The sequence below is a fragment of the Syngnathus scovelli genome, chromosome 20 (assembly GCF_024217435.2).
Source record: "Syngnathus scovelli strain Florida chromosome 20, RoL_Ssco_1.2, whole genome shotgun sequence".
NCBI classification, from domain to species: Eukaryota; Metazoa; Chordata; class Actinopteri; order Syngnathiformes; family Syngnathidae; genus Syngnathus; species Syngnathus scovelli.
The window spans coordinates 8,186,568-8,214,047 of NC_090866.1; the positions used below are offsets into that span (position 1 = coordinate 8,186,568).

A 27,480-nucleotide genomic window follows, 5' to 3' on the forward strand; every position below is an offset into this window, starting at 1 on the left:
CTTTAGATCAAATCTCAAAGCTTTTCCAAACTTTTTCAGGGTAGTCAATCTTATTCAAAGATATCTTCACTGCCATACATGCCTCATTCTGTATAAACATATACTTCCGATTTAAGACGTTGATTTATTGCATAAATCAAAAATTAATTTGTCAAGTTGAGAGCCTGATCGAGCTATCCCTGACATGAGAGAGACGCGGGGTTTACAAAAATATTATATTCCCTCAACACTTTGAGTCTTATTCTAGACGTCCGTACCCCGATGCCACTACAACTTGTTAAACAAGCTGACATTAGCTTTGGCTGACTTCCACATTGCCCGGGACTATTAAGAAATACAGAGGATCTAAAGTGTCGGAAAAGCTCAATACTGATCTGATGAACTGAGGGAGAGCTACTGGTCCGCAGTTTAGAAGGCCCTTGCTTTTGGCCCTGTGTACAGCCACTAGAATTTTTTATTCATGTGGTGACCAAAGCTGTCTTGCGGACTGCACTTTGAGTTGCCCTTTCATTAATTCGCCCAAATATATATTTACTAACCCATAAAAAAAATCTTCAGAAAACATTGACGTTTTAAGAGTCAATTGTTTAGTCAATTTTAAGGTGACCAGTGCCCCCGTGGCCCCCCCTTAGCTCCGCCAGTGTGTGCAGCGTAAACTCAAAAATATTTGTTTTTCAAACTTTATAATGTTGTCAATATTTATTATATTTAACCCAAAAATGTTAAACCTTGAAAAAAAGCAGCGTAGGTATTACAAAATTATTTTTATATTTATATATTATTCATTTTTATATGCTTATCTAGGTCCTTACATTCCAGATTTAAGACAATACTCATCCATTTTTTTATATTTGCACATAGTGCTCCATTGTCTACATAAAAGCATTGAAAAAAAAACGTTCATGTTTTTCAAGCGGAACGTAAACGAAGCAACGTGTAATCTTTCAGCCAAAAGTAGTAAAGTCAACTTGAGGGCATGTGTGGCTTGTGTGTGCGCCATTCAGCCATTCATCATCTTTGGTGGAAGAGAAATTAACTTGTGCATTAAGTTCAGAGTAAGTTCATGGACAGTACATGAAAAACATCTTTAACGTTCTTCTATCGCATCTGTGACGTCAACTAGGGTAAACGTTTTGGTGCCCGTGTTATTATCGATGTTCTAGTCTATGTTCGTGACGTTAACGGTGAACTCTTGAGGGAGATGTTGAACTCTTGAGTCAGACCCATTTATGTTGGGAAAGTTCATTTTCTACACTAATTAGTTCAAAGTTAAGTTCACGCATTTTAAAATCAGCTAGGTCGGCCCATTATTCATAATACAACATTTCAATTTTTTTTTTAATGAGGAATTAATTCTCCTGGATGCCTAACAAATTCAGCCACGCTTGAAGAAAATTCAAAAACTGTGCACAGGTTCCAAAATGTGTATCCACAAAAACGTCTGCCAGTCAATCAAAGAATTTTAAAACAGAATTAAATCTTACGCAAAAGTTAATCGAGTGACTACTCCACCGTCAGTGTCTTCCACAATTCAAAAGAATGCAGAGCACAGCTTTTGTTTATGTACACACATACACACACACACACAACAAGGCATCTTTTAATCGCTTTCAAATCCTCAGGGGTCACGCCCGTGTGGGGGCGATTTACAAAAGGGAAACACACTTGTCTAAACATTTCAAGGCATCACATTGTGTTGTTGAACAGTCTGCAAAAGCCGCTCAGTTATGCCGAGCAAATATGTAATGGCTTCATCTGACGAGTGTAAACATATACAGCGGTGTCATTTTAATGCTATTCACCTTGGAATTTTTGTGCGGCACTTCTAAATGACGTGACCTGTGTCGAAAAAGTTAATGGAGCGCCATTTACTTCATGAGTTTGACAGTTGTGAGTACAAAAATAGATCCAGATGACTTTCCCTGACTCTTCAAGTGTACAAATTCCTTCTTCTCTTAAATCATTGAATTATATTTAATTAATACAAATGCAATATATTTTTTATTTTTTTTCCAGGTGTTTATAATATTTTTTTTATTTAGGTCAGTCTCTGTGTATCATGTTTAATTCCAGCTGTCAAGCTAAATTCAATTCCTTCACAAAAAGAAGCTCCCGCATGCTTGCATGAATTATTGATAGCATAAATTTAGAGGAAACAGACTATTTTTATTTTTTCCTTGATGGACATGTTTGCAGTTGAGTTTCTTTGTCGGGTGAATAAAATGGACGCCATTTTTTATTTTGGATAACTAACACAATCATATATTCCTGATAATGGTTACATTTAAATTATAAGGAGATTTTTGACAGCATTCTTAATTATTGAGTTATTTTTAAGGACGTGTGAGAACCACAATTTTTTTTTTTAAGTCAATATGTAATTTCATTGGAAATTCCCTTTCTTTCCCGCGCCTGGAGAGCTTTGGCGTGGCATATTTACTCTGCATGCTTCTGCACCTTGATAAAACTGCAGATACATAATAAGCCTACACACATGAAACTACTGACGTCTATCTACTCTGCTCCAAACTGTTAGCATAGAAAAAAAGGGAAAAGTCATTTTAGATATGCAGATATGTTTATCCCTCGGTTAAATTCATTAGTTCCCGAGGGACGTCATTAGCTTATCACATTCCTCTCTGCTTTCATTTACATCTGGACATTGCAAAGCACTTCAAAAGGTGCCAGCCAAATTAGTGTTACAAGAAAAGTAGAAACCCCTGCAAGAGTTTTTTTTTTTTCCTGAGCTAACTGTCTGAAATCATGACAGGACTGCAAACTGCTTCTCACATTCCTAAAACATGCATGCAGTGAGGATTCAAAATTGCCTTTGGGTGTGGATATTTTTTTCACTTGAAGTCGATCAATGTGTTCATTAATTTCTAAGGCGATGTAATTACGTTTACCCTCATCGATTAAGATTATTCAAGCATCTAATGTCACATGTTTCCCCATAAGACAGCAGTAGATTTTACTCATGAAGACTGATTATTTATATGGCACTCTTAAAAATTCAAACAACTGGTTCATGAAGCAAATTTGAAGCTTCATTTAGTATTCGGACAATTGCCAGAATTCACTGCTCTATCAGCTCACGACACACTGATGGGCTTTTTCCAAATACTAAAAACAGCTATATCTGCAATTTTGTAGAATTTTTTACTAACCAGTCGTGATGCAGTTTTAGGCCATTCTGAAGGCTGAATCTGGGTCATTGCATGGAATGATAGTCAAGGCAGCCTGTGAGTTATAATGCAAGATAAATTCCTGGCAGAATTCTGCTCTATGTTGAAGCCAGCCTGTAAAAAGTCTTGACAACAAGCAAGCCCCTGTAGTTCTGTAGCGGGAGGGGTGAGGGATGGGAAACACACAGGGGGAGGTGTTGGTGTGGTCGTTTTGGAGAAAAAGCCAATGGAGCTGAAATGGCTTAAAATGGGGGACAGGAGGAGACGATTGTGGATTACTGGCATTTTTGACATGAGGTGCTAAAGTCTTCCTTGTCTTGCTAAGATTTATTACATAATCTGGCTGGCTACTTAGCAACACATGCAGTAATTGTCAGGCAACACGGATACAGTGGCCATTTGGTTTTACATCCCAGCAAACAAAATAAACCTCAACTGATCCATCGACAGACGGGTCATTTGAATGCTGAGGCATTGTCCAATTTTAAAAGGAAAACTTTCATTTTAATATTACCGTGTTTTCCGCACTATAAGGCGCACCTAAAAACCTCCAATGTTCTCAAAAGCCGACAGTGCGCCTTATAATCAGGTGCGCCTTATGTATGGATCAATATTGAGCCACTACAGCAGGCGTGTCCAAAGTCCAGCCTACGGGCCAAATGTATATATCTTATATGTGGACAAAGTTTTAAAATGGGCCATTAATTGAAGGTGTGCCTTATAATCCGGTGCGCCTTATATATGGACAAAGTTTTAAAATGGGCCATTCATTGAAGGTGCGCCTTATAATCCGGTGCGCCTTATAGTGCAGAAAATACGGTAATATGACGTCAAGGGGCAATAAACACAACTTTCAGCTGTTAAGTCATCTTTTCAAGCAAACTAATTACAGGAGTTTCATGTAAATGTGCATGGGCGGAGCTAGTTGTGACCCTCTTTGTCCACCCCCAAAAGATTTTGATACTTTCCTGCCATTTTAAAATTGATTTTAGCGGCATATTTAAAGACGTTTACAATTGATCTAAATGCAAACTGTCTTAAGTAAAGATGGTCTTATTCTTAGAATGAAGACGGATTTTGAATTGTGAAGAATTAAATGAAGTAAAGTTCCAGAAAAAATGTATTTTAAGTTTGTAGCAGACTTCTTTTTGGTATATTCCAAATGTGCATAATACATTTGTAATCACTGCAATCAGCATGAAGTACCACATCCCGGAGACGTTCATTATTTTAAGCAGAGAGGGTAGTCATTTTCATTACAAAAGGGAGGCTCACAATCTGGATACTGAAAAATGCAAATACTGAAAGACTCATAATAAAAGTCTGTTTTGACTACCTGAATGAAAAAGAGCTCCATTTCCGACGCTATAAAAAGATTTATGGGCCTATTCTGGGTCTGAGTGGCGACAACTGGTGTAAAACAAGACAGGAATTTTCAAATATTGTGCAACACCTGGAAACAAAAAAAAAATCCCCAAAGAGTATTGTGAAGACTAAAGTGCAATTTAAGAACGGAAAGACCTCATTTTTCATTTAGCCTCTTTTTCATTTCTTTTCGGATGATGCTTAATGGCTCGACATTTTTCAAATGTCTAATCACGGCGCTTAGGTGGAATGTCGTCATTTTACCTATATTTAGCATAAGAAAAACGCACGAGAATGAAAAATGAGACTCTTGTTCCTTACTTGGTGAAAGTACAGAATGATACATGATGTTATTGAAAAGCCAGGATGGACTGAAACTCACAATAGACAATCTCGATGAGGAGGAGGTAAATAGACAGATGCCAGGAAGGAGCAGGTCTTTGGGTCACGAGAAAGACGGGCCTGATTCCACCTCCTATCCCCTTAGCTTTTCTTTTGTTTGAAGTCACATCTGGGCTCAATTTCCTCTCCTGACTGGAGTAAAGAGGAAGTCTTCTGGGTGGGTGGAAGGGCGACTGCTGCCTTCCAGGCTTCACTGTACAAAAACTGCAATCTATGAGTCATTTCACTCAGAAGCTGAATAAACGTAGACTTTGACTCACTTGCATTTATCAGACTCAATTCGCGTTGGAGGAGGCTCAGATGTTCATAAGGGTGAAATGAGGTTGGGACTGGAAAAACAAAATGACAAAACAATAGGTGCTGTAGTCGAAGATGTTTTTTTTCCCAATCAAATTAAAAAAAAAGATAAGAATCACAAATATGACAGGTGACTCAACGGTTCAAAGTTCTGTGTGATGTCATCACGCTTTAAAGCTGCCTGTTCTTCAAACACCAATCTATGTTTATCATCAGCTTTCCCCCTTCCAACTAATTAACCGAGGCCCAAAAAAACCATTCCCCGCAGCCCCTTCAACCTTTTCTCTTCTGACACCTTCTCCTCACTGTTGATTTATTATTGCATGATTTCAAATTAGTTCTGAGAGGCGAAACGCTCACAGCAGTTTACACTCACATGACTCGAGAGGCTTATTAATTGCTCCATTAGCAAAAATTGCAAATGATGGTGCAAAGAATGTGATTTTAAATTCCCATGTTTACTTTTAATTCCGAGTCTTGCATTTAGCATTTCTTGTAGTCAATATCATCAAGCCGGTGGTTGGATTATCCATTACAGACTGCTGAGGTTATTCATTTTATTATATTTTATTCAAATAGCGTTTCAGCTTTCGAGTTTCTCGGCAGTAGCAACATCTAGCGGTACGTTACACCTATCTAAGTCCCCACGTTGACGCTTAGATTGAAAAATCCCGTGTTGCGAGATGAGACAGGAAGTCGGATAAATCCATATTACATCAGCAACCAGGTGAAAGCGCCTCCCAACAGACAGCTCCGAATACAATGAATCTTTCCGACACGGCTAAGCTATAATGTTTAATCTTTTTTTCTGCTGATGGCACTACTTGTCTTTTCTTTTTTGGGGTGTCATAATTCAAATGTCTGATCTCAGGCTTTGGTTTCTTTCCTGTCGTTAATTCATCATCATCATCATCACGGTGATTTCTTTTGTTATTTCTTCGAGTCACAATCAGCTCCGCAGTATTAACCCTGGCAAGTTGTCTGTAACTTAATACTTTGCGGTATTAAAACTTGGCGTTGTGTACGTTAGCTCGTTTGGAATTGCGCTCACACGTCGAAATTTAACTCCTCGTGAAACGGAATGCCCTGCGGACACGGATTTTCGACTTTTTAACTTTTCTTTACAGGATCCTCCAGTCCTGCTTACGATGAGGATGAAAAAAAAAACAAAAACAAAGTTCTGTAAATGACACTTATGACCCATATGGTTTTACTGAGGCAGTTAGCCCTCTCGCAACAATCTGCGGTTCCATCTGGACACCGTGGTGGACTTAAACCCACCACACACACACACACATACACACACACGTTTTGTTTTCCACCTAATCCCACAGCACATCGTCTCAATTTGGATACGGCCTGACAAAACATCCTCAGGCTGTGTGAGAATTAACGCTCCTCTCGGGGTGCCTCTGATGACTCAAAACCGCCTTGTCTCCAATCTTGGGAGGAGGAGGAAGAACAAAGAGTGTGGGAGGACAAGAAGGGGAGTCAAGGGGATGACTTCGGTGTGAGCGACAATGTAAAAGCAAATCGATTGAAATAGCATCCCTTTTCAATGCTCATCTCCCAGAAGAGCACAAGTCGGCGTTTTCTGTCATGATCAGGTGGCACGAGGCCCAAACCAGACGTCTGCAACCGTGCGCAGATTCATTCAAAAGCACTTTTGTAAACGAATCACATATGGTTATTATCTTCCCCCTGGACGCTAGGCATGACTCTGCATTAGGGGATTGGTCCTGCAGATGGCATTGTTTTTCTTTCTTTTTACAGGTATTTTATATTTAATACAGAGAAGAGGTTCAAAAATCAAAAAGTTCTTCCGACTTGGGAATCAAGTAGGCACTTTGAGATGTACAGAAATGTGAAGTGTTTATTGAAAAACACCATCTCGTGCCTCCCAAGATATTATTTTTAAATATAAGCAGTCATTCTTGTTTAACACTTGTGTGGCATGTCAGAATATTAAAAAAAACTAATCTGACTAAAATATTGCTTGTAGTCAGAAGTTTTATGATTAAGAGGTGGAGCACTGTTTGCAAACTGCTTCATCTGGTTCTCCAGGGGTGCCACATGAATACACAACTGGTTATAATTATAATAATTATAAAATAAAAATAAAATAAATGTATTATAATAGAAAAATATATAAAAATAGAATAATAAATAATTAATAATATAAAAATAAAATAAATGTATTATTATGGAAAAAACAACTATTTTTATGTCAATAAAACTTCAAATTAACAGTCCTGAAGTCAAAATCTGGCTGAAACTCAAAACGCTCAGCTGTAGTAAGTGTTTAAATTCTAGAATTGTGCATTGTTCTTGTTCGAAATTCATTTTGGTACACTTATGCAGACAACTAATGCACAAGTGCATTCACAATTCAAAGTAAAAGTTCAAAGTAACAAAACTGGGCACAAGACATGAAGCAGCAAACAAAATGAACCGACCAAAAGAGAAAAGAAACAGGTGAAGAGAACTAGAGTATGGGATCAGGTTGATGAGCACAGGTGAAAAAAAAGAAACAAAAAAAACAAATACGACAAAACCTGAATAACAAAAACACGACAAACTTGACACATAACCAAATATAATCCAAACAACAAAAGCAGACAGCATTTTCAAAAATTAGGCTTAACCTTTCAAGCTTCTTTACTATTTTTTTGTAGAAATTAAGTCTCAATTTATGCAGCACAAATTTTGCAAAGCAACAAATAGTGTTTAGTGACTCACCTATCTTTCTTCTTCAGGAACAGATGACTTCACACTTACTCCCAAAAACTATAGATAATAAGTAAAAAGCTGCTGATCTTTTGTTTTTTCATTCCTCTTCTCTCGCTATCTTTGCTCTTAACTCGACACAAAGCAGATTAATTGCGCGATAGGAACAAGCTAGTGCACCTGTCTGATACCATGTCACAATAAGATGAATGCGTCACCGTGTTGGTCTTGATCAGTTCTATATAAAGGCCCAGTACCCAGAATAACATCTCTAAAACAATGGGAGAACCTGACACCAATACCGGTGCAATATGAAGAATGGAGAAATAGTAACCAAAGTGACATTTTGAATATCCTGTCAGGCTGCTGGATTGGGTTGTCATGTCAACACAGCACAGTTGGAAAGAAGCATCAGGAAGACAGAAATAAACTAATGGATGGGGAGTTAGTGCACTTCATTTATAGTTTTGCAATCAACACACAATGATTATAATTATTAAGTACATAATTAACTTAATCATTGCTATTTATGGCTATAGATGTCTAAGATATACCCTATTTTCTGGACTATAAGGTCCGGTGCGTCTTATATAAGGACCAAATTCCTAAATTTAAGCTGGCCCAAAGCATTGTGTCATGAAATCAATCATAAGTGGCCCGCTGAAGACTATGATTCATGAATCAAAAAGACTATGGATCATTATTTTGTGATTATAAAGTCATTTGTTGCGTCTGAAGTTGAAATAAAAAAGATAAAATGCAGAATGATTTGATTTGGATTCAAAATCTGACATGATGCATTGAAGGTGTGCCTTATAGTCCGGTCCGCCTTATAGAAGGACAAAGTTTTAAAATGGGCCATTCATTGAGTGCGCCTTATAGTCCGGTGCGCCTTATAGTCCGGAAAATACGGTAATTTAATTGTCCTGGCAGTGGATGAGTTAAGATATATTCAAGATTGATTTCATTTTGAGGGATTTGTCACTTTGGATTTCCTCGAACGGTAATTAATATTGGAACTTTTTTTGGTGGCTGCCTTGATCTACATCAGAGACATTGAACTTCAACAAGTTCTCGCTGTCTTTCATGCTCTTTGAATACTGCTTCATATAATATCGGATGCTAAATCAGTTTAGTCGGATGGGCCTCTATAAGGTTTAATACTTCCCGTCTCGCTGCAGTTAAGTAAAACCTTGTCTAATATTGCGGTTTTGTTATCCTGAATGCCCTTTCCTGATCCTACCCTGAAAACAGATGTTAACTCCCCATACATTACCCACTTATTTAGGATGCGGTAGTCCTGTTTTTGATTAGACGCAATCACGATGTATGTAATTTTGACACTAAACACCATTTGTCATAGCAAGTGACTTGTTTGACACAACCTTGGGATGGAGCATGTGGTACTGTCAAAAAAAAAAAAAAACAGCACGGGCCAGTTATGCTGCTTTCAACTGACATCCACACTGACGTGTGATGGTTAAACAAATAGACTGGAGGCAGAACATTGCACACACTGTAACAGACGGGTTTGTATCTCGCCCCTCTGAGAGTTTTTTTTTCTCCCCCCACACAGAGAACCTCTTTGTTCTCCCGCCGACCTTCATCCAGACACTTTTATTTGACAGCGAGGTGTGCCCTGAAACAGCCCATTGGAGCTGATGTCCCTATGCAGCCGCCAGGGATGGTGATTACGACTGTCATAAAGAAACCCTGACTCCATCTCCTTGGTGCATAACCATCGGAAAAAACAATCGAGGGCACAAAAAATGCAACCGGAATGACTAAAATTCCCCCGGTCCTGTTATTCAACTGTTATGGCAACTAAAGAACTATTGGGGGAATTTCTCATGAGTATCTACTGTCCCTTGGGTATTTGATATCTTTGAGGGGGAGTCTTGAAAATGCCTCAAGAGACATTGTCGGAATGCACAGACTGCACATGGAAGCATTTTAGACGCCTGCAATCGGTTGGCCGCTAGAGAGATCCAAGATGAAACATTGCTCAATGTCCTCTTCAATGTATCTCTTGAAAGGAGAGTGTTAACACATGTTCCATTCCCAGACTATCTTGCCATGTGTGTGTTTGGAGACGCAGTATACCGAGTCCCCTGTCATAGCGATGGGTTGTGTAGAAATACGCCCCTGAGACTTCAGCGCTGGCTTACGTCCAACTTTGCTGATAGGCTAACAAGAAGAACTTGTTCTTATCAATGGTGGGCTTTATTTCAGCTGTAAACACGCACCATGGTACGTTTAAAAGTGAATCATCAACAGATAAAGAAAAGATGGTCACTGAGACACCCATCGTTTCGATTAAGTCACAGCCACGTCTACAAATATTTGACTTACCGTATTTTCCGCACTATAAGGCGCACCTAAAAACCTGCAATTTTCTCAAAAGCCGACAGTGCGCCTTATAATCAGGTGCGCCTTATATATGGACCACTATTAAGCCACTACAGCTGGCGTGTCCAAAGTCCAGCCCGTGGGTCAAATGTACATATCTTATATATGCACAAAGTTTTAAAATGGGCCATTCATTGAAGGTGCGCCTTATAATCCGGTGTGCCTTATAATACGGAAAATACGGTATATAGAGGTAAATAAAAACAGGCTAAGAAGCAACCAGAAGGAAAAATACCAAGAAACAGACACAAATAAAAATATAAAATACAATTATCAACAAAATAGTCCCAAAACCAAGATATATACACAATTTATCCAATTTAGTAAACTTTTGGCAACAACATTCAGATATGTACTGCACAGATAACATTGTCATGATAACATTATCAGAGTGACTCAGTCTGATTCAGCCTAAGCAAGACGATGATTAAGAGGTTGAAGGTCTCTGATATTAGTCACATCATTGTTTTGGACTCATAAAAATGTAGCTACCTAAACACAAGACATCCGGGCGGAAGATCGATAGAAGATCATTAAGGAATCCAGACGCACCAATAAAAACATTATGAATACATGGAAATATTTTGAATAAATTATAAATACCATTCTGATGATTCCGTGCCAGACAAAGAGCTACTTTAGCTGTAAAGAATTTTTGTATATGTGTAAATTAGCAGCAATATTTTTAGGAACGGTTGTTGTGATCCTCCATGATCCAAACCACAAAGTTGTCACCCCCATCTGAATGCTTCTCCCTCCGGCTCTTAAATGTCACCACTTTATAGATGTGCTTTGCCGTGTTTGCTCATTATTTGCATGCATGGGATTAAAGAGCCAGTTTTCGAATGTGTCTTTTTTTTTTTTTTCTTTTTAATACATTGGTGACAGCAAATAAAAGGTGTCATTCACTAGGCTGTAAACATTCGGTACAACAGCTCTGCCATGAATTTGACTTTTATGAACCTTATTATTTCCTTGTCTTTGGTCATTGTTGACACTCTGGGAAAGGCAATACGCTTATTTATTGTTATCGCAAAGCTTGTAGTGGGTACTTTGGTTTACTGGACTACAATATGTGAGAAATTCTTTGTTAGAATTTACAGCTGTCGTTTATCTGAAAAGGGAATTGACCTCCCCACCCTCCAAAATCCCACGATAAATAATGTAAACTATTTTTAAAGTCTAACAATAACAGTTTTAAACTTTAAAGGGATTTTAAGGGTCTGCTTGTTTCTCAAATGCCTGGCTAGGTAAGGTCACTGTGTTGATTGTCCTTGGCTGGCTTACTGTGTCCTGTATCTAAAACAGGGTACCATCTGATCCGGCCCACAATGACAACAAAAAAAAAAAAAACAACAACAGACAAATAGGTTTGTCAAGCCGCGATAAGGGTCAGTGAATGCAGCACAAAAGATCACATGACAAAGCGGGATTGACCAGAGTAAAGGTCATGGAAAGAAGGAAGGTGTTTTAAATGTATATTGTAAAGTCAAAGTAAAATGATGATGTCATGATAGCTTAAAATGCTAATGTGGAAAAGGTAAAAACAGCAACATCTCAAAGAACAAAAAATAATAATTTGAGCAGTGGCGGCTCTAAAAGATTTTACCAAGGGTGGCCAAGGGGTGGCCGTACTTTTTTCTTGAAGCAGCTACATTATATACAGAATTATTATTTTAGTGGATGGTTCAAGATAAGATAAGCTTTATTGTTAAGTCAACACCTAAGCTTTTTAGCAGAATAAATCCTGTAAATAATTTAATGGAGTAAGTGTGGGCGGGTAAAGGGGGGAAAAATATCAGCAATAATTCTCAGTAGTTGCAACACCCGAAATAAATTACTACAACTAGACATTCAATGCATTATTTAATTCACCTATTGATTGGCGAAGCTTGAAGACTACTCGTCTCAGAATTGCATTATGGAAAGAGGTGCTTACTAAATGTCATCTCAGAATAAAAGCTTCTCATCTGTAGCAAATGTAACATTTTCCGGATGGACGAGAGATTAATTGGGGATGTATATATGGTGAATAATAACGATGGGGGTGCACAGGGTTAGATAATGATCATCATAGATTGTATTAGTCACAGTTGTGAATGGTGAAGTAATCCCAACAAGTAAACATTGTGTGTACAGTTTACGGCAAATGCATCCCCCCACACGTTACAGAGACTAAACGCATTGCTCATGGTGTGTGTCATAATTACAAAGAGTCAGGTCTCTACGGAGGCAAGGTGTTAAATGTTTTTCTTCAAACATTTCATTATTCTTGGAAAAGACTAAAAGCTTGTAGCATGAGTTCATCACACTCGGGAGGTTTTTGCTGTGTACGCAGAAGTTGCTCTTTGCCTTCAAGTCAAGATGCCTTCATATCTAGAAGCGCTTTGCACAGAGTTCCTGCAATAGGATCATTTTCTTTTCAGATACATAGTTTCACCTCTGTCCCTACACACACACACAAACACACATACTTTATTAAGTTACAGCTTTTATCTGTTATCTGATCAATTCCACTGGACTAATAGTACCGTATTTTCCGCACTATAAGGCGCACCTTTAATGAATGGCCCATTTTAAAACTTTGTCCATATATAAGGCGCACCGGATTATAAGGCACATAGAATAAATAACTCAACGTTGCTCAAACGTTAATGCAATCACAATATAGTAACACTGGAAAACAATAACATTATATCAATAACTCAACATTGCTCAAATATTAATATCACACAACACACAAAATAAACACGTAAAGCTTACTTTAAGAAATTAGTCCTCATCCACAAATTCATATTGGTCCATATATAAAGCGCACCGGATTATAAAGCACACTGTCAGCTTTTGAGAAAATTTGAGGTTTTTAGGTGTGCCTTATAGTGTGGAAAATACGGTAATCAAAGAGTACAATTGACATGAAACTAAACCTGCCGAATTAGAATTAGCATCTAAAATGATGCCAAGAATCTAAAAAGAAAAAATCCCTTTAGTCCTCCTTGGCATGAGGAAAATAATGGAGCAAAATGACACACCATTTTGGAAAAGGTGGCTAATTAATTCATACAGCACAAACATTTATGATCAAAATCCACTCTGATATTGATTTTCATGATTCTGATCTTTTTTTAGTTTCTGGCTGTAATATTGCAGTAATTCCAAAATAAATGCCGTGGGGGAGCTGATTTGCATAGTTTTTATGAATAAATAAACTTTTTCTTGCCATACAATGATCGGCTACAGCATTTAAATCACTTTTGCATTTCTTAAGTGCATAAAAACTTTCTATCACAGACACAGCCCAGTTTGTGTAGTATCTTAACAAAGCACTTAACTCTAGTTTTTATTTAATGAGATGAAGACTTTGGAAAATTGTTGTATAAACGAGGATGGCACTGAGCAGTGCCATCAACATCATCATTAGTGTAACTTCAAACGTTCATGCTCCTGCATTAATGTTCTATAATTGGGCTAAGAGGCTTTAAAACTACTGATATGGTGAAGGTAGAATATCTTTAGAATCACTGATGTGATGTCCTTCCATTTAGCTACGAGTAGGATTTCAATGTAATCCTCCACATTTGCTTGGATTGCTCCAAAGTGGACATGCCTTATTGAATATGACACAGTACGGAGTGGTGGAGAGATTATGTAGGAGAGTAATGGAGCGGTGGAGGACTGTATGCCTCAGCCCACATCCCCTTTACCTGCATAGTTAAACCAGGAGGAGGACAAGGTAAAGATGTAACGACATAAAAGCACGCTTTTTGAAAAGTAGGACATTGGTACCTAAGAATTCTTGTAATTTTGAATTTTTTTGAAGCATTTACGAGGTGTGTTAAGTAATTGTTGAGACTGGGTAAAATCAGGGTAAGGTTTTTGAATGTGTGTGTATATATTTGCGTATGTATCCATACTCTATATAAAAGGGTTGGGTTAAAAAAAAAAAAAAAAAAATCTAATTAATCTCCCGTGACGCTCTTCTTGCAAGTCATATTGATAATTAAGGGTAAATAAAAGTGAATCAAAATTCAAATCAATTTGAGCCATTGAATTGAATTGATTTTGATAAAAAAATATACTATATATATATATATATATATATATATATATATATATATATATATATATATATATATATATATAAAATGAACTCACAATGAAGAAGAAAAAAAAATATATATATATATATATATATATATATATGAGTCAAACTTTATAACTTTATACTCTAAACACAATAGAGCTAGGACAAAAAATATATACTATATATATATGGTTCATCTATCATCGAAGGACAAAAAAGGTTCAAATTTTAAAAAAAAGTTTTGAGCATGTGACAACAATATCTCATACTGCCAGTACAAGACTTGTACAAACACTTTTTTGGATATCACATGTTTACTTTACTGAAACACAAAAATACCAACAAAAGTGATTAAAATCTAAAATCAAATTAACCACTAATGGAAAAAGAACACATCCTAATCATACTCCATTCACTGCAAAAATGTTATCAGGATTAAAAATAAATCAATTGTGGTTTTTGAGACATATACAGGTACATCCTATCCTAGGATAACTTACCGCTAAGTGAGACAAACCAAAAGAGGAAAATAATAACCATAATGAGGAGGTTAAGTACATTTGCAATAGAAAGTGTCTCTCCATAGTGTGTTCAAGCTTTTATGAAGGCAAATTGTCACCCCTTTAATGTGTGCGGTGCTTCTGGGAAAAACTTCATTCCCCTTCCCTTGAAACAGTTTAGTGATCTTGTGCGGGCAAGTCAATAAATAGGAGCACATAACTCTTTTTACCCCCCCCCCCCCCTCCCCTTCCTTTTCCTTAACTCAGCTTTGGCAGCAAGCCTCCTCTGTGCATGCTCCAATTTCAGAGCGACAGAGGTGATCTTTCCTCTGGCTTCCTTTAGATGGAGACCGCTGGGCCGTTTACACTGCAGAGTGCGAATGAGGGATTTCTAATGACTCTACTCTCTGATCATCTTCCAATCGTGGCCGAGGCCTCTCGCCAAGGACCTTCCAAATCGACGCAACTACTCATCAAGCAGTCCCCATAATTCTGGGGCAAGAGCCTCTGAAACCAGGAAGCCCAGCTATGCGAAATGTTAGCAGATGTTTTTTTTATTCTTAAATTATTTTTTTATCATATTAGCATTTTTTTTTCAAACACATTATAATGATCGCTGTGTGCATATGTGTATTTATGACAACATAATTTTATGGAAACAAAATATGAACTCCTGAGGAAACAAAAACTGATTTTACATTTGAATTTTAATCAAAAATTATTCTTTACGATTAAATAAATCATCTAAAAAAATACTTGAATACAGCCTATATTCCATATAATTGCATTATTAATGAAACCTCAAAGCTATCTATTTTTTATAGACTTGCAAGTGAGTGGGAGGTCTTCCTTCCTTTCCCGACAACTTCACTCATATAAAAAAAAAAGATTAAAGATATTAAAATTTATTTTTCACCATGACCCCATGATTTCACAATCCCCTTATAATGGAATTCAAATCAATCTAGCAAAAAAAACTGGATGGGGAAAATAAGTTTCTGCCCTTTTAATATGCTAGTTAAATAAATCTAGTTTTACCAACAAGAAATCCGCTTCCAAGTATTATAACAGTGAGTCCAATTTCATAATTTAGACGGACTAAAAACATCTGCCAAAATATAAATAATAAAGTTTAGAAAATTTATTCATGGTTCAGTTTCTATCTATACAAGTTAGGAGTGTGACCGACATAACAACCAGTTAGCTGTCTATAGGTTTAGCTGTTAGCTGTAGTACCGTATTCCGATTGGATTATGAGCAGTCTCAATGAACACATCTATTTTGGGATTTTTTTATAATTAAATAGGACGGACTGGTTTATAAGGTGCACATTAAGTCAAACAAGTACAGCAAATATCGTAATTTCTGGACTATAAGACACATCTGGGTATAAGCCGCACCAGCTACAATTAGTAGAATATCCTATTGTGTCCGTATATAAACCGCACCGGATTATAAACTCCAAGTGTTTTAAATTAAAAATGCTCTTTTCTATTACCTGCATTACCAAAACAAATCCTCTTACAATATCACAAAAATCAGGAAAAATCCATAGATAAGATGAACTGGACTATAAATCACAGCTTGTGCAAAAAGTAGTGGCTTATAGTCCGGAAAATACGGCATGTCAAAGTTTATTCAACTTCAATTTGACATCCATATATAAGGTGTACCTTGTTCTAAGGTGCACTGTTGATTTTTAAATGCACCTTATAGTCTGAAAAATACTGTATTGATTCACAGCAACTGTTAATTTACCACAGCTTGTTTAGCTACTCCTATTATTATAATCAATCACTGTATTTCTTAGACATCAGCCTGCCATTGATTTTGATTGACATTGAGTTTATTAGTTGTACATAGTTTACACAGAAGTCAGATCCACATTTGATTTACATCCATATGTGACTGAAGTCTAATTCCGGTATAAAGACGTCTAATTTTATGCGTTTCCCCTTATTGTTTTGTTGGCAGTAAATTCATGTTTGTTCCAAAAACAAAAGCTGCTGCTGCTTTTTGTTCCTAGTTCCAAATGACTGTTTTCATTAAGATAAATGTTCCCCAAGAGTAATGTGTATTTTTTTTTGTGCACTCAAACAGTACTATTGTCATACCATGTTTGTTTCATCAGACCTAGAATAGTACACTTTAAAGCCACATTTCCTAAGCAATTATTTCAACATTAATATAAAGCCACACGCCTCAGAGCATGCCGTAATGCCAATTGGGGCAACATGTCAGATGGTGGAACTGAGCCAAGGCAGAAATGAGCTAAATTAAAAGAAAGGTCACGGACGATTTTACCATCTGAAAAGTAAGTTTACAAACGTGAAAAACAATTGAAAACGGTGGGCAAAAAAAAAAATCAGTTACTCCAATTTCCTTGCGCCCAGCTTCCCTTTAAAACCTCGAACCGGCTGAATCACATATCATCATTAAACCGAGTTCATCACCTTTATCAATACTGCTCATCCTTTCTAACCCAACTCACAAAAACACACCATTAAAAAACAATGCTGCATTCTTCCCCTTTATGGTGCAACACCATTGAAATTTCAGTAAAGAAAAACAAACTCCACTCAAGAGAGAATTTTCAATACTAACACACATGCACACACAATCCAATCTTGATTGATCAAGCGCGAGATCCCCTTGATAATAAATAAAACGATATAAACACTAGAATACCCCATGGCTGCTCTGCTATTTGTGCTTGTGAACAAGCTAATTTAAAAAACTTTATTTTGCACTTTTATACAATTTGAACGTTCTTGTTAATAACAAATCATTTTGTTGTGGTTCTCAAAAGGCCGTTTTCGGATTTGTCACTATTTCCATTGATGGGTGCATTCTAATATATGGAGAGGTGTCAAAATAAAGGCACGGGGGCCCAATTCGGCCCACCACATCATTTTATGTGGCCCACAAAGACAAATTATGCATTGAGTTCAATACCAAAACTGCAAGCCCATGATAAAATGAGTTTGAGGCCCATGACAATATCTTGAGAAATATTCTTTAGATCTATATTCACATTTTATAGCTTAATAAAGCCCTTACCTAATAAAACACATCCAACAAAACAAGGAGTACCAAATGAATATGAGGCGATATATACCGTAATTTCCAGACTATAAGCCGCACCGGGCTATAAGCCGCACCAGCTAAAATTCAAGGATATTTTAGTTTTTTTCTTACATAAGCCGCACCAGACTATAAGCCGCACGTGCACATGAGTTTTTTTACAAAGAAAGACAGTACACACAAAGCCGTAAAAATCCATAAATACCGCCATTTAAGCCTCAGGGTTCAAAGTAACCTTCTGAATAAATAGCATTAAAAGTTCACGTTCATTACAACTTGTTTTTGGTGAGCAAAATGTCAGAAGAATTTAATTTAAATGCTGATTGATTGGGTTTTAATACAATGCAGATGGTCCAAACAGCGCCACTGCTTTGTGTTATCTCTAAGTCACATGGCAGAGTAAGAGAAAGGGTTTAGAGCCCTTTGACGCAGGTCACCTAGCGTGCATTCCTACTAAAGCTCATAATAGTCACAAGCAACACAGCCAGAATAAGCAGCAGCCATAGTAGTGTTTCAAAATAGTATTTTTGTTGTTGTATTTTTCTTCAAGATACCGCACAACAGTGGTCCACAGCCTTTTTATGAGTATATAAAAGTGATCAAGTCATCACAAAAATCACGAAAAAATCTTATATAAGCCGCACCTGACTATAAGCCGCAGGGTTCAAAATTTTGGAAAAAAGTCACGGCTTATAGTCCGGAAATTACGGTACCTTTGACAGTGAAGCATGATGTCATTGCATCTTTACTTGATGCTGTGCTTTGTTCCATATTCATGAGGAGCTTTTGTCATTAGACTTTCAAAGAATACGCCAGAGGGAAGTTGCCCAATACGACCATTTGCAATCCTCTTTGCTTTGGAACGAGACGTAATCCTAACGTTTTCAAGCCTGTGTCGAGAAAGCCACAGAGCAAACCTTCCCAAAATGACCCACACGTTGGAATCTTCCAATTGGCTGCAAACGAGCAACAGTCGGAAGCAAATGCAATGCTGATTTGCCCGGAGGCTTGAAATGGAAACCTGTGCCGGAATAGTGGCGCACACTCAAAGAGAGACGTTGTGTCGCCTTGCATTTGATTAGGTAAAGCAATGGAAACAATGTTTTATTTCTGTATCGCTCTCTCTCTCACACGTCCTCAGGGCCACAGTGAGTCGTTGTCAAGCTGAGCACGCACAAGCAGATATGGCTCGACTTCACTGTGTCAAGTTGCTTTCTCATCTCGCATATTTTCTCACGGTTAGCAAAATATGGATAGAATAAAAAAACAAAAACAAGTGTCAACATTCTGCTTACACGCAGATATGGAAGTCTGAGTAGAGATGCTCCAGTGTCTGACCTATACGGTGAAAATCAAAACGCCCTTGAACTCATTTGACCTAAATTTAGGGCAAAATATTTATCCCAAAGTCACACCAAAAAAATAATTTCCAAATATGAGAAATTAGAGGTCTAGTATCTCGGAATGTTTCACACGTGACCTTAAATATTCCGCCTTAAATTGAGTAATCAATCAGTTGATGTACCGTATTTTCCACATTATAAAAACCTCCAATTTTCTCAAAAGCCGACAGTGCACCTTATAATCAGGTGCGCCTTATATGTGGACCAATATTGAGCCACTACAGCAGGCGTGTCCAAAGTCCGGCCCGCGGGCCAAATGTATATATCTTATATATGGATAAAGTTTTAAAATGGGCCATTCATTGAAGGTGCGCCTTATAATCCGGTGCGCCTTATATATGGATACAATTTTAAAATGGGCCATTCATTGAAGGTGCGCCTTATAATCCAGTGCGCCTTATAGTGCGGAAAATACGGTAATCAATCAGTTGCTGTAGTAATTCAGATTGCTTTCCGTATTTTTTCCTCATTTATCACCCACTGAGTAGTGACAAGCCTTGTTTGCAGGAACTGCAGGTGGCATGAGGGACATCAGTTCCCTACGGCGCTACGTACGGCAGAAGAGCAAATGTGAGCGCTGCATCCAGACATAACTGGATAAAAGCTGCCGGTGGGGTGGAGGCAAAAGTGGAAACACGTCCAGGATCTAATAAGACTCCTTCCCACACCAATGTTGACTGAAACAAAACGAGGCCTCGACGCACGATGCAGGTAATTCAGTCTCTGTTGAGCCTAAATTATTATTATTACGTTACATTCCATCACGTTCCTAATCCTACAATATTGCTTCGTTCACTGAATTTAAAAATTCTCTTCACTATCTGTTGTATAGTCTGCACAGACAGCTAATTTAAAAAATGTAATACCCTGACTTAGTTTCAAAACACCCTAAGGAAGTAAAAACAAACCAAAAGAGACAGAAAAGTAGATCTAAAAGATTTTGTTTTCTTGCAGAGTTTTTGGCTATCATATAACAGCTTGTTTTATTGGGTGACGGTCAAATAAAGAATAGCAGTGTGGGAAGGCAGACAGTGGTCTAAAAGCCTTCATCCATCCCTGAGTCATGTTTCACCAAGCGGCGTCAGGTCTTCCTTTAATATACACCAGATGCCCTTGCAGGAAGAAAAAAAAAAAAAAAAAAAAACTTCCCTTCCTTGCACCTCCACTGAATCAAAGAACACCGATAATTGATTCCCGAGTTGGGTATGTATTTTGTTCTGTTTGCTGTCTTTCATTTCCACGTGGAGCTTTGATGAAAAACCTCCACAACTCATCAACTTTCACCGAGCGCCTGGCTTTTCCGGTGGGATGCAAAGTACAAGGGAATATATATGCACAAACCTCGTTTCGTCTGATGTGACATTTTCAAACAGATGCCCTATCTTGCCATTGTTGTTTGGGGATATTAAATTTCAACGCGACTTCTCAACACAAACACGTAGCACCTCGTCTATTTTTCCCTTCATGACAAGTCGTCGTCTGATTTCGAGATGGGTTGTATCTTGTTTGTTAATTTTTCAACAGGTCATCTGCCCCAGAAAAAAAAAAAAAATCAAACTCACACTTCAATAAAGATTCTTTCATGTTTCCTATAAAAGGATGTAGTCAGAAAAAAAAAAAAATCAGATATGGGCTTTGAATAAAACTAGATAAATTCCATAAAATAATATATATAATATAATATATAATAAAATTTAATATTCCAATTCCTGGTGTTGCAACAAGAATATAATCATGTAAACACGAAAATTATAATTTAATTAAATTACAAAAAAATAATTGTAATGTAATTTGTAAAACATGAAGATTGAAAAACTGTAATTTAATTAATTGTAATGTAATTATGTAAAACATGACAATTCTTTCACGTTTCCTATGAATTGATGTAGTCAGAAAAAAAAAAAAATCTGATACGGGCATTGACTCAAACTGTACCAGAAACTTTCCTCATTATATATTCCAATTCCCAGTGTTGCAACAAGAATATAATCATGACTTAGTGTTTACATAATGAATACAAACATAATAAATGTGTGGGGCTTTAAATGATTAATTGCTATTTGCTCTAGTTTGGGCATGACCTGATTAATTCCTGTCATTAACCCTGACCAAACACAAGACATGCTCATGCACAAACCATATTCATCTTTTGCCCGACACCAGAAAGGATTTTTCAAAAGGCCCACACAGATTGGAGATGTTTCTACCCTTGTAAATAAAGCCATAAATGCACATAAATGAAATTGACTAGACAATAGCTTTCCCGGTGGAATAGATTCAAGCTTGTAAACGGATGAGAAGGCAGAAAGAGAAAACAATAGGTCTTAAATAATCTAGGCCAGTCAAATGGGAAGTGGGCGTGGCCAAAAAAATGAACAGCATAGTTCTCGCTCCAGGCCAGGTCTACGAGAAGGTCATGTGAAAGTGGAATGTGGTTCATCTGGATTCTTGCCTGTGGCTATGTTCCGTCAAGAAAGCTTATTTTTCCTAAAACAAAGCGAAAACTGTATACCACCTGGGGAAGATTATCCCTTTCTGCATAAATATCGTGGTGATTATTTTGAAAAATTTTGGTTTTTGTCAAAATGTGTTGCCACTGGGTAATTTTTTTTTTTTTATTGTTTCAGCTAAGTTCAGTGGGTACAAAGAGTAAGTGGGTGGGCGGAGAAGTCGGACAAGCAATTACTGTATAATTACTGTGAATCTTTAGAGACGGGAGGAATGCATCATTCAGCGTGCACCTGATAGCAAGCAAATAAGCGAGTGACGTGTAATAAAATAAGGGTGTAGCGTGCCAAAGTCTTGGAATAGACACGACCACACACGCGGAAAAAAAAAAAAAAATGTCAGTTTGACTGACAATTGTATCAGATATAAATAAAGTAGCACTTTGTACTGTAAGTGTTATATAAGAAATAAAATTATATTGTGCCCCAAGACTATTTCATTTTTTGATATCATCCTGAAGGCTTATTAAATATGAAGTGTAATAAAAAATAAAAAAAATAAAAAAGAAACAGGAAGTCCGGGGAGTTGCATAATGCCTTCGTGATGTTTAGTTTAAAAATGAAGTTGTCGTTTTGTTTGGATATTGCAACAGGAACTAAAAAAGATGATGTCATACTGTCTGGTGAGGAAGAGCGTGTCAAGTAAAGGCCAGACGGAGTGGATTAACTAGAGGAAAGAGTAAAAATGACTAATATTTCTTATGTTTACATTGATAAAATGGATTTTAGATGATCCAGATTGGAATCAGATACTTTTTCTATCAAGTTCTATGGCAAGGAATAACTGCGAGTTATGCTGTAGGTGGTGTGAAATCTGATTCAAATCAAATTTCCGACTCAGCCTACGTATCTAAATCTGATTTTTAACTGTCCTTTACGTCACTCACAGGATATAACGCAGAACACATGACGATGAAATTATAACTGCAGCACAAAGAACATTCTCCAGATCCGATGACTTTTTTTTTTTTTTTTTTTTTTTTCAGACCTTGCAAATGTGAATCTTGCACATTTGGAATGTTACAAATAAAACGACCGCTTAATGATTTATCTCTTGGATAACTGGCGACCAACCAGCAAAATGATGACAAGTAAAATCGTGAAAAACTCAAAGAAAAAACTCGAGCACGGCTGCTGCAACATGAAACATGTTTGTACAAAATAATCCTCGTCTCGGAGGCTTCCTATGCTTTGATGTGAACGTGTGAGAGGATACATCTTCAATCTTATTCTAATCCAATCAATGTTCTGGAAACATGGTAACATGAGTCACTAAATACATTAGTACCACCGCGGTAATTCTGACAGCCTTCGAAGTTTTCTTGTAAATGACAATTTAAAAAAAAAAAAAAAAAGATTTGAGAGAAAAATCGTGTTTTCATGAGACGTGGAAGATGAGGACGGAGACCTGCGTGGAATTGAAAATGTGCCGGCATCATGGAGTCGGCTAAAAGTTCAGTGTGGTTGGGGCTGAAAATCAATGAGTTAGTCTCTGCTGTACTCCTGCTGGCAGCTGGTCTGGATAGAGTTCACCAGGGCTTGTTGGGCCTCTTTCAGAAGGTTCCAAAGCAAACACGAATGGCCTCGCTCGCAGCCTATAAAACTTCCATGTCAAACCTACATCGTCAAACAGTGCCTAGTACTTCACAAAATACTTTCCAAAAAATACTGTAATCATTTTGGGAAAGGTTTGTGGAATTATGGTAACTGTGATGTAGTTCTGTATCAAAACACCCCCCCATAGATATTCAAAAACACCATGCCTGTTAAATCATTCAAAACAAAACTTGCTGCCTGATAAATAACTTATCTCCTCGCAATGAAGAAGCTAAGCTTGCTAAAGTCCAGCCAGTCTTAGAACTTGCACGGTATGCAGGGCGTGGTTTGCCAAGAATAGCAGCGGGATCCATAATAAGACCTCTTTCATAGTCCAGATGTGATGGCAAATGACCAGATTGTTCAAACTCACAGTCTTTGCCGTTCATACAATACCCCATAATTTCCACGGCGCTGTCGGGCCTCACAGACCCGGAGACATGAGGAATAACTGACTGAGTGCTCACCTATGGGTTAATCATGTCAGTAAAGTCCCTTGCATTGAGACTAAAATGATCCGCAAGCCAAACAACTTAAGTTTAACTTGGGTCTAATTGCAGCTCTGCAAACAGAACCGTTTAGTCAACCGAAAGGAGTTCACTTAAGATGTCGATTGTTTTTACGGTGTAACAGTAGATCGACTCAGACTCATTCAATGTGCTTTTTTTCCCAATATCTATAAGTGCGGAACTGCAAATGTGGTAAATTTTTGACTGGCAAATAAGTACATTCCAAAGTACTCGCAATTACTTGCAAATACATTTGAACATACTCGCAAATATGTTATTATGTCCATGTTTTTCCCATAATGCCACGAGGGTATGCCCAATTAAGTCAATTCTGTGTGTAGCCTACAAGTACCGTATTTTCCGCACTATAAGGCGCACCTAAAAACCTCCAGTTTTCTTAAAAGCCGACAGTGCGCCTTATAATCAGGTGCGCCTTATATATGGACCAATATTGAGCCACTACAACAGGCGTGTCCAAAATCCGGCCCACGGGCCAAATGTAGATATCATATATGGACAAAGTTTTAAAATGGGCCATTCATTGAAGGTGCACCTTATAATCCGGTGCGCCTTATAGTGCGGAAAATACGGTATGTTCAGAAATATTCGCAAGTACGTACGTTCAAGCATATTTGCAAGTACGCGTTCGAACAGGTTTGCAGGTACGTTCAATAAACTTTGAAGAAATCAAAGTAACACTTGACGTTTCATTATGAGGTATTGACTAGTTGTCAAGCTGTGCATTTTTTCCGCCTCCTCAATCAACCGCTTTTAAATCTGTGGTTGAAAACCCGCATCAAATACGTCAGTAAAATCAGCACGAATAGCTAAGGAAGTCATTTGAAAATGTTTGTTGTCGTTTCATTAGATTGGAAATCAGCTCGGAAATATGCATGAATAATTTCCTCCTTTGGCCACCCAGTGTTTGATTACCTGCCACGTTAGTAAAAGTGAAACGTGCCATTTTCGTGTCTTCAAGAAAATGCTTGTTTTTATAAAGACAGAATTGTTGGCGTAAAAATTACAGAAGTCAGAATGGGTTCGGAAGATTAGAATTGTTGATTAGTCTTTTCAAATTTTGGTGATGAGCTGGAGTGTATTTGTCATCGCTAATGTACTGTGACCCGTATGTCAGAGATGTGACTCGGAGAATCTGATTAATGACCAACACGGTAAATATTATCTCATTATTTTAGAAGTACTACCACAGACGGATAATCACAAACGAGTCACGAGTGGAAGATTATTGAATAAAAACAGCAGGAGGTGGAATTCATCACAAACCAGGGAGTCTGGTGCTCGATTTCATCTTTTTTTTTAATCTTTTCTACATGTTATTCTCATCTCACGTTAAAGTTGACTATAATCTAATGATTGGAACTCAAACAGCCAGGTATTATCTTCCTTAAAATATACACTTAAAGCATTCTTTCGGAACTACTGAATTATGTTTGTTTTAAAAGCAGCGGGAGGAATTCTGCTGCCTCCGCACCACTTTTCCACACGTATATTTATACATGCACATAAAATATTAACTTTTTTTTTTCCAAATACACTTAATACCAATTAACCCTCATTCTACCGTTTGCCTATAATTAACTTATTGTTGGTATTTCAGATTTTTTTTTTTTTAAGCCCTTGTGGTACACGTAGAGAAAAAAAAAATGAGAACAAGCTTCTCCTTGTGCTGGGTCCCCCCCCCCCCCAGTTGGCTTGGGACCCGTTTCTAACCCAACCAGTCACCCCCTCCTCACCCTTCCAATACTCCTCTGCTTGTTCACCACCCTCCTGTTCCCTGACTACATGTCTGAGCACGGTCTTCGGGTCATGTCCAGAGTCAGACAATGTCTGATTCATGCATTCAGACTTTAGCTGATTCCAAACTATTTCAGCTTTGGGCTAGTTCATGGATTGATTAAATATCCTCCAAGCAGACTGATCAATTTCAGTCTACTGGAAGCAGGTCCAAAAAAAATGAATAATTGAAAAGGTACGCAAAATAACAGAATTTTAAATTCCGGATCGTCTTCTCCTGCGATCTTTAACTAGCATTCCATGTCAAGTTAGAACAAAGACCCACTTTGTTGTATTTTTTTCTTTTTTTTTTATCAAATTATTCATCGTCATGCAGCACAGGTTTTTTTTCGGGGGGGAGACTTACAGAGTATTTTCTAAAAAGCCTAATTTGACGCTTCAAATGACTTCACATGCCTATTTAAAAAACATTACATATACTTAATTAAAGCTAAACATTCAACCAATGCATCAAAGATTCTTAGTGGGGCAGACCTTTCAAATTAGATCAGCAATTTCAATTAAACTGCTAATTAGTGAAAAATAATGACTTTATAAGAGACTAGACTGCAGCTACCTTCACAAGCTAGTATATAAATTTCAATAAAGCATCATTCACAAAAACATTAGCTTCACTCGACAGGTTAGATGATGCTTGATCTCATTTAATCGGAATATATTGAAGGAAAAAAAGTCACAGCTTGCTTTTTGCTCTTGATCTATTTTTCTCAATGTTTTTCCAATTATTTTTCATTGTGTTTTTTATGAGAAGGTATTAACTATCTAAAAGCCAAAGCCATAAAAAACCCTCAGTGACCTCAATGCATTCATTAAGGAACTGGCGGGTCATGTGATCATAATGATAACGTTAGCCGTTGCTATTCCCTGTACACTGTAATGTTTACTCATTAATCATGTCCATTGTTGCTGGTAAGTGAATAGGTTTTGTAAATGGAGGTTATTGGGCCACCTCTTGCCGGCAAAAAAAAAAAGCTTTTGATCACAGGCGGGTTGTTATTTTCCCCGAGAAGAATTGTGTGTTTACCTGCAAGAGCAATGGAGCACTTCACACCCATTTAAATAATGAGACCATTGCAAGATAATTGCTGCTGTTTCACCCCAGACATTTTTAAAGTTATAGCGTGAAAATGCATCGCAATTACCTGAAATTGTTTTTCACGCTGAGAGTTGATGGCAGATTTATGAATCTAAACTTGAAATTCCTCCGGATTATTTGTTGTTGATAACCACCATGAAAGGATGCCGGTATTCTCTTACGTCTTGTAAAAAAAAAAAAAAAATGTGTGCTCAACCTTTTATATTTTAGGCCACTTATTAAAATCATCAGTAAGTGTTTTAAAGCGAGCTTCAGAGAGACGTCAAGCGGAAGGTTGACAAGACAAGTGCAGCGGGTCACTAAACAACAAGGCAGGGAGCAGGAAAGAAACAAGGCAATCATGAATAATGCATGAAATAAAAAAGGTCCCACTTTGAAGCATCCACACGAGCTTTCAGCTCTCTCTCTCTCTTTCTCTTTTGCACACTTTCTTCAGACATCCTCCAAACTCAGCAGGAGAGTGAGACTGATTGGTTTAATTATGTGTGCTGTGATTAAGCG

General features: G+C 37.5%; 1 protein-coding gene across 5 annotated transcripts in view; it reads right to left on the bottom strand.

Moving 5' to 3' along the window:
* Window positions 1-27,480, bottom strand: part of flrt2 (fibronectin leucine rich transmembrane protein 2) — a 73,659-nt gene that overhangs the window by 7,680 nt on the left and 38,499 nt on the right. For 2 of the 5 annotated variants that reach the window (XM_068649156.1, XM_049756893.2), the window contains 2 exons: window positions 5,213-5,281; window positions 4,933-5,156 (listed from right to left, as the gene is read on the bottom strand). The exons of 2 other annotated variants lie outside the window; for them this stretch is intronic. The gene's annotated coding sequence lies outside the window, so the exon portion shown is untranslated. The remainder of the gene's footprint in view (window positions 1-4,932; window positions 5,157-5,212; window positions 5,282-27,480) is intronic. One more of the 5 variants, XM_068649155.1, reaches the window with a different exon arrangement.